The sequence below is a fragment of the Oratosquilla oratoria genome, chromosome 26, assembly GCF_046742065.1.
Source record: "Oratosquilla oratoria isolate Oo_2021 chromosome 26, ASM4674206v1, whole genome shotgun sequence".
In the NCBI taxonomy this organism is placed as follows: Eukaryota; Metazoa; Arthropoda; class Malacostraca; order Stomatopoda; family Squillidae; genus Oratosquilla; species Oratosquilla oratoria.
In genome coordinates this window covers 21,247,373-21,256,309 of record NC_134802.1, presented here as the reverse complement: position 1 = coordinate 21,256,309, position 8,937 = coordinate 21,247,373, and the positions used below count along the sequence as shown (strand labels likewise).

Genomic DNA, 8,937 nt, shown 5'->3' with positions numbered 1-8,937 from the left:
AATAATATATTACTCGCATCCCATATCCCCTTAATCTCATCCACTAATTCCGAACCTCTGTCCAGCACTTTTTGCATTTACTTCCCTTGACACTCCATTCATATACACCTTAAACAACCATAGCGACATTACACCAGTCGTGGGCGTTGCGATAAGTAAAGCGATGATATCGCTTTAACCTGAAAAATTTATCGCTTATATTTATCGCTTTCAAGTTTCCCGCGATAAATCCAGCGATAAAGTAGAAGACGAAAAACCGTTACGGCGGGAGGTTACAGGCTCATTGTTACGCGGCAAACAGATATGGTGTTTTAAGTGTAAAAAAAGAGGTTTTTAAATGGATAAGTAGCAAAAATAGAGTATTTTTGGATTTATCGCTTATCGCTTTAAGGTATCTGGGAAATTTATCGCTTTATCGTTATAGGACTAATTTATCGCTTTACATTATCGCTGCCCACCACTGCATTACACAACCCTAGTGTTACCTCGAATAATTTGTTTTTACTACTTCCGGCCTTCGCACTTGCCCTACTACCAATGACAAAAATTTGACTGTTTTAAAAGACTTTCCCCTGTTCTATACATTCTCAACACGCTCCTCTATCAAACCTGTCATATGTTTTCTCCAAACCCATGAACGCCTATAATTCATCATTACTTTTCGCTAATTCTCAATACCTGTCTTATACTCTACTTGATCCACGCTGTCTTTCCCTCACCTGAACCCATATTATTTCTCCCCGTCACATCCTCTATTCCTCTCCTAAGCTTCTCAATACTCGTCCATAAACCTTATCAACCACACTCAACAAATCCCGTTAAAACCACCACATCCCTACTAATCTTGCTTAGTGAAGCGACACAGGCCTTTCAGTTCCTTTCCCTGAGACACACTCTGAACGACCCCATACTCACTCCAATGTTACTATTTCACCCTTTCTCAGACATTCCACATGACACTCATCGAGCCCCGGTGCCTTGCCCACTTTCATTTCTTTCGATGTTACTTGTACCTGCTCTCTCGTAACTATCCTATTATTTCCTTAACCATCATTCGTTCTCCTACATCTCTCAAATCCATTATTACAGCTTTCCCGTTCACTAACAACTGCTCATCTGCTCAAATTATTCTCTCTACCAGACTCACATCTGCTTTTTTTTTTTAACATTCTCCCAAATCATTGTACCATTTCTCCCAGACAGCCCAACGAACATCACTTCATAATCCATCAATGCTCTCCCAACTGGCGTCTCGTCAACTACGTTATTAGTAGTCATCAATTCTCTTTCAATGCACATTTCCAGCGTTTCCTCTCCAATTTTATTCCGCCTAGGCAGATCATACATCCTAATTACGTCATCAACTGACTCATCCTGTACTCTAGAACTGAAATAATTCATTACAGCTACGTTAATATTCATTCTAAACCTCTCCATAGACTCATTATAACAGTCCCAAAACTCTCCCCTTTCCTCCCATCTCTCACTACCACGGCCATACACATTCGCAGATAAACACACCTCACATTTACCCACATAATCCTTGGTGACACTTCCTTCCAATCAACAACACATTGACACATCTCACCACTCACCAACAACCACTCTCACTTTTAAGCACACTCTCCACCCAAGAGGCACTACCAACCACACTACTAAACCTGATCTCCCATTTTCCTTTCAACTTTGTTTCACCCATTGGTAACACATCCATTAAATCGCTTTTGACGACACTTTATATGGTCAGTTTTTACGACTCCAAACATTACATAACAGTGCGTGACTGGTCCGTATCATCACTAGCCCCTAAACTCCTAAAATGTTGATTACATATAAATGTAGTCAATACTCCAGTACGGATACACACACACACACACATATATATATATATATGTGTGTGTGTGTGTGTGTATTTACCTAGTTGTATTATACGGGAAGGGAGCTATGCTCGCGGGGATCCGTCTTTGTATCTTTCAGCATCGTTTTTTTTTCTTAAAATCTTGAATGGTATTTGCACACACTGTTTCTTTATCTAAGTTATTCCAGATATCCAGCACTGTGTTGGAAACTATTTTTTAATATCTCTTCTATAGTTATCCTTTTTGAGTTTCTTTTCATGACCTCTTGTTTTTCCATTGTCATTTTAGTAAATCTTTCCTATCAAGGATTTCCATTCCTTTCATGATTCTGTAGTCAGTAGATCACCTCTTTCCCTTCTCTGCTCCAGTGTTGGTAGTTCCAATTTGGATAATCTTTGTTTGCGTGTCTGTGTGTGTGTGTGCGTGTGTATTCACCTTGGTCTTTAGATCAAGTGTTGGACTCGTGACTGACAGCTATTTCCCTTCCGGAAGAGAGCTCAGAGCTCGTATGACCGTTCTATGGGTAATGCTATGAACTTACACGCACACACACCCCCAACTCCCCGCCCACGAGAGTGGGAGTAACGACTCGAAGCGCAGCGATACTGAAATTATTTCAGCCCTGGGCAGGATTCGAACCCGGACCGCCGTAGTGACAGTCGAGGACTCTACCAACCTCGCCACCGAGTGTGTGTGTGTGTGTGTGCGTGAATACACACACACGGACCAACGACGGGCGGGTACCTGCGAGAGGTGGTCGACCGACTACAAAACCCGTCAACTTCCTCACTTCCATTTGAAGCTAAGGTAGCCTAACATCCCCGGGAGACTGACAGCCGGTCTTCGGACTGTGCCCTGGATCTCTCCCCCATCAATTTTGCATTTCTTCCTTTTTTTCACCCAAAGAGAACATGCAACCGGCGACTGATCCCATGTCCCTACCACATGCCATGCCTGGGGAATAGGGAGTCACAGACTAAAGCAGTGCAGATATCGGACTAAAATTTCTTCATTAAGAGGTTCATGGGAGGCTCCCAGAGACCATGTTGACAAATGCTGTGGGGTTGTGGGGTTCCAGTCACTGTATTTTGAGTGACAATAATTACAACACCACAGTCTGAGCAGAGAAAAAACTTGGACACAGGAATTCTATATATTTCGACTGCAAAGTGCAGTCCTCTTCAGTAATACAAAGCATGTGTGTATAATAATAATATATGTGTATATATATATATATATATATATATATATACACATATATATATTATATATATATAGATATATATATATATATATAATCATGCACACATGCTATGTACTACTGAAGAATATATATATATATATATACATATATATACATATATATATACATAATATATATAAATTTATTTTTATATATATTTTTAGACATATATATGATACATATATTTATATATAATATACATATATATATTATATATATATATATATATATATATATATATATATATATATATAGTGTGTGTGTGTGTTTGTGTGTGTGTGTTATTCACCACGGCCTTCAAACACGTATTAGACTAGTGATCGACAACTATTTCCCTCCCGAATCAGAGTTCATAATGATACGATCCATGGGTACTGCCGACGTTGTGCCGATGTGTACGTGTGTTCTTCTCAACCTTTGTATTTATGTATTTATATTTGCCTTTTATTTTACTTCATACCTGGATGTTTATTTATATATATATATATATATATATATATATATATAATATATATATATATATATATATATATATATATATATCTATATATATATATATATATATATATAGATATATATATATATATATACATACATATATACATATCGTGGGCGGGGAGTTGGGGGAGGCTGCAAGGTCACGGTATTACCCACAAATCGGTCATACGAACTCTGAACTCTTATCCGGGTGGTTAATAACTGTCGATCACGAGTCCAACACGTGATCCAAGACCATGGTGAATCACATGTGCTGGTTTCAGTTTTGTTGACATACAACGATTATGAAAACAGGCTTGCCAAGAGTAACATATAATAATAATAATTACTATTATTATTAAAATCTAACACTGAAAAAATCATAATTGCGAACCCTCCAGAAATCTTTCTTGAAAGCCAATAATGGGAATTCCCAATTCTAGGCCTGTAAAACTGCTTGTGCTACAGAAACTACGTGTGTTTTCGAATTCCTGGTATCCCTTGTACGAGTCGCTTGAAATCTCTGAGGAAGCGAGATGGTAGACATATGATAGTAAACGTCCGTATGTCAGTTTTCGATAACTGACATATGATAAGGTTATACTACACGAAATAACTGAAGTTTTAATTAATCAGATATAAACTTAAGTTCGTGTAAATGTGATAATTATCTAAATCCTACTTGATGAGTTGGTAAATCGGTAAAAAATAAACTTCTTATGTACAAAGAATTCCTGAAAAGGAAAAATACATATCTTGAACCACCCCTACGCGATATTACGTGCAATTTCACCCGAGATTGTTTTCCTACTTAAATCGCATACGTTACTTTTTTGTACTGTTCATAAATGATTCAGAATTCACCCTAACATTTTCGTTTTCCAAATAAGTTTTGCGAAATATGGCGATTGTGTAATCCCAACCCCGAGCCATCCGCGGGATTGATATATACATTTATTGCAAAACAACGACTTTGTTTGTTGATTATAAATATCATAACCTATCTCCACCTCAATTATCACTTCTTCTGGCTGTTACCTTCCCCTCGTAATTATTTTGCTGATTTCCTTTTTTTTTTAAATCCCAAGCCAAGTCGCCAACTAGTACGTGATATTTCCAACAATGAGTATGCATTTGAAACGCCCTCTGAACGAGACCACCGTCTCCACATTAGACCTTTGTAAAACTTCGTTACTTTACTGGCACATTTTCAACCCACAATTAAGATAAGTTATTGATAGTCTCCTACAACTAACATAGATTAAATATTTTTGCCAATATTGATGATTAACAGTAGATATTTATCTGTATTCATTTATCAGCTTATTTAATCCTTTGCCAATCACTAATTTTTCACCATTTTCTGGTGTATATACAAACTTTTTTCCAAAGCCCGAATACAGTGCAGTGATATTATATCTACTCTGCTTTCACCCGTATCTTTTTCAGCATCCACGAAACTGCAGTCCGAGCAAGAGGAATGAAAGAAATGGTGGCTTTATCGACAAACGTGATCATCAATAGACATACGCAGTTGAGCTACGTTGTATGTGCACAAGATATGCAATTATGCATTGTGATGGAATGCATAATTTTTCACGTTTATAAAGGTAAAAATTGTAATTACTTCAATAAACCTACCATTTGCCATCGAATACACTATAATAAATAATACGCCAGACCATGAAATATCTTATAATCTTGTCATGCTCTGTTATTAAAATTTTGTTGACATGGATCACGAACAACAAACACCATCAAGCTCTAGCAGTATTACTATACACTGTAGGTTCTCTACCCTATCTTCCATCCTAGTATGGACCGACGCCAAACCCTGCGTTCGATGCATAGCCATTGTGGCAACTCAATTATAAAAGTGAACAGAATTTATCCCGTTAAAAAGAAAATACATGGTCGTGAATACAAAATCCATACTCGCAGTAGTACTGTGCACCACCTCGCTTACTCTTAATGGCCAGTTTTGAAAATAATGCTTACAATGAACCAACAAACGGAATTAAATGAATATCCATGAAGCCGTGGGATGCGTATGCGTGTTTGCCAAGAATGTCTTCCCTGGTCACCTTTGTAATCGGTACATAGCCTTAATCATTTACTTTTTCTTTGAGGACTGTAGCCAGTTTGTCTTGACAAAGAAAATTTCGATGTTAAGCTACTGTTTCAATGCAACGGCTGATGCAATGTAATTGACGGGTAAAATACAAATAAATTGTACAATTACTATCTCCAACAGCTGTTGTACGTAGGCATTCACGATTTTACTTTTCAGAAATCTTTAGATACGATTCTGTTTAGCTCTACACCCTTAAATTATAAATCGGCTACAATATATAAAATTAAGAAGATAAAATAATGCTATTTTGGATAGCGATATACGATGTAATTGTGGAACTCATAATAAAAATGCTATAATACAGGCGACTTGGTAGGCCGTCAGACGCTGCACAAAATAAACATTTTAGCGATGGCAACACTGAGTAAATCTATTGGAAGCTTCCTTGTTAATATATATTTTGTGGAAATAAACAAAAAATAGCACAAGAAATGCCGATTTTATATTTATTTATTTAAAAGGAATACAAAATTTGATGCGTAAACCTTGATATATGTTTGTTTTTTATAAGATGAACATGGTTCTATCAAGCTTCGGTTGTGTTTGGGTGTACAATGATTCGTAGTAACTAAGATGAGATTTCGACGGACTTCAAGTAATTAAAAAGGTAATGTAAAGACTTTTGGTTGCAGAAAGATGTGCTCAGAATGCTTGATAAATGGTGGAAGCAAATAAGTCCTGAGCTTTTAGAAAATTTTGTTTATCTGCTTAGACACAGGTTGGAGTTAAGTCCGTCCTTGCCGCCAACGAGAGTTCGATGTCTTGCATGGGTTTAGTATTTCTTTTATTTATGAAACATGTTATGAACAACCGATTTATTGTGGCGGAAAATGCATTGCATGAACATCCAGTGGGCCTTTGTTAAAGCGCCTGTAGGCAAAAATGTTATTAAACTTGCAGTTGTTTCCGTGTAAGCAGATCCCACTTGCTTTCATTGAAGTTGACATTAGTTAGTTATGGTTTGGTTCCTGTTATTTTGGTTTGGAAGTAATGTGTAGTATGCTGACATGATAAAGGGTAATATTTAGATTTCTAGTAGGACTCGACATATCGATATTCTGATACTACTTGTTTGTTTACACATGAAATACTAGTAGTAGAGGGTGTTGTTTACAAATAATACATACATTGTTATGGTATGTATTTTAAGATGGATAGGCTATGGTTATGGCATATAAATACTTTTTAGCAAGTATATGAAATAACTTAATAATATGGTCAGTATTACATGAGAAGTCTCAAGGCTTAAAATTTCTTCTTGCTTGCATGATGATAATAGATATGTTGAAATAAGTCAGTATTGATAATATGGTTGCCGTCATCAAATTATATTATTATACATTTGATCAAGTTAGATTATTGTGAATGGGAGGTTAAAACATGAGAAATTTTGAAATGTAAAATAAAAAAAATATTTAAGATAATTATTTTTAGTATCTGATTGGATTTGTAAACAACTGACAGCTAGTTATTAGTATATGTACATTATATCCAGGTGGCAAGGAGTACAGTTCATATAATAGAAGTTGGTTAAATTAAGATTATATTGTTGCTAATATTGTCATCATTTCATGATTTATTTTTCTTCATTTTCTTCTTTAGACACTTGGTTAGATTGAGTTTCACCATCTGGAAACATATTTTCAAAGTGAGTCGCAACTATTCTTGGGCTCTTCTGTAGCTTACTCTTGGAAAATATTTTGTAGAAAATAACTAGTACTTATGTCCTGTGTAAAATAGTACACCAAAGAAGAGTTAGAAAGATTTAGAAGATAGCTAAATAGATGAATATTAAAAGTTAAAATTGATCCTTATTCTTCTTTTGAGTAATTAATCATTAATCATAAAAGAACGCAGCATGACTTGTCAGTAGGGATGTCACCAAAATTCCTAAGATATTGATTATATAAAACTTACACTATCAATACCCCAGTTGAGGAAATATCTTGCAGGGAGAAACAATGGACAAATGGGCATCCTGTCATTGATGCATAGTAGTAGGAGGATGGGAATAGTTGCCTTTTTTCAGCAGATTCTAGTCTAGAAATTGACTCGCCCCATCAGGGTTGCACCTTCATTCGGATGGAGGTTAGGTATGGTTATATAAAATATTAGGATAGGATAGGTATTGCCAAAAATTGGCTGAGATATACAGAATACTGGTATTACCAGTCAAATGCATATTGTTTACATAGTGACTCCATTATTACCTGAAGTATTAGTGTTATATTAGGTTTAATTTTATATGGATTACCCATAAATAGATAGGTTTAAAGACTAGGAAAGAGTCATAAGGCTGTAGTTTCCAATATCATGGTTTATATAAAATCAGAAAAATTGGATATTTGCGATGATGACCTACCACTGAAACATTGGAATATTGGTCGTCATTAATGACTGGAAGTACAGTAATTTACTCCTTGCAAAGGTGTCTGCTCTAAAAAAATAACTTATGAAAAAGCTGTCCATCGTGATATCACATATCTCAACAAAATTGACATGCATTAGCCAGAGTAGGACAAATAATGTCCATTGCATAGGTTTTATTCTCGCTGCCACTATCACACAGCTAGTGTTTAAAGTATAAAAATTGTCAGTGATGCTTCACTACAAGTTGGTTCTTATACTTGAAGTATTTATATACCCCAGCTCTTCTGTATACCTCTTTTTTTATGTGGAGCAGAGTGTACAAAGTTATTTTAATTGATAGCTTGCCTCCATTTAATATCAATGATGTCATCAGGAACATGAGTGGCCACAATAAGACATGGAAGTAGCAGTACATGAAAGACAGATGTATTTGATTTTTAGATTCGTTTGTATTTTATCCAATGAATGTGAATTACAATGTCTAGAAGTGTGAAAAGAATGACAGAATTTGAAACAGCATCATTGGCAACATGGCACAGGAAACTGTTTATGTTGAAATTATAGATATTTTGAGAGAATGTTGAAAAGTGAAATTTTTTCCAGTAAAAAGTTTATTAGTAATTTCTTTTATTTGAAAAAACATATACCAGTATGTCAAGATCTCAGGTATTTTGAGATTAGATATCAAAGTGGTAAAAAGGTTCCTAGTAAAAAGTGCATTAATAATGTATATTAGGATAATGTAGCTGCTATTACCAGATTGGGGAATTTATTGTTATTATTATTGGTTTTTATTTTTTATTTGTCTTTTCCATCATAGAGAGGGGTGAGTAGTAAGTTAGCAAAATGTACAG

General features: G+C 35.5%; 1 protein-coding gene across 9 annotated transcripts in view; it reads left to right on the top strand.

Moving 5' to 3' along the window:
* The first annotated feature begins 4,700 nt into the window (after positions 1-4,700).
* Positions 4,701-8,937, top strand: part of LOC143039407 (histone-lysine N-methyltransferase SETD1-like) — a 109,231-nt gene continuing 104,994 nt past the window's right edge. For 5 of the 9 annotated variants that reach the window (XM_076209392.1, XM_076209390.1, XM_076209394.1 and 2 more), the window contains exon 1: positions 4,703-5,189. The gene's annotated coding sequence lies outside the window, so the exon portion shown is untranslated. Of the gene's footprint in view, positions 5,190-6,180; positions 6,321-8,937 lie in introns of those variants that run through there. The other 4 variants (XR_012967634.1, XM_076209391.1, XM_076209389.1 and 1 more) reach the window with 4 other exon arrangements.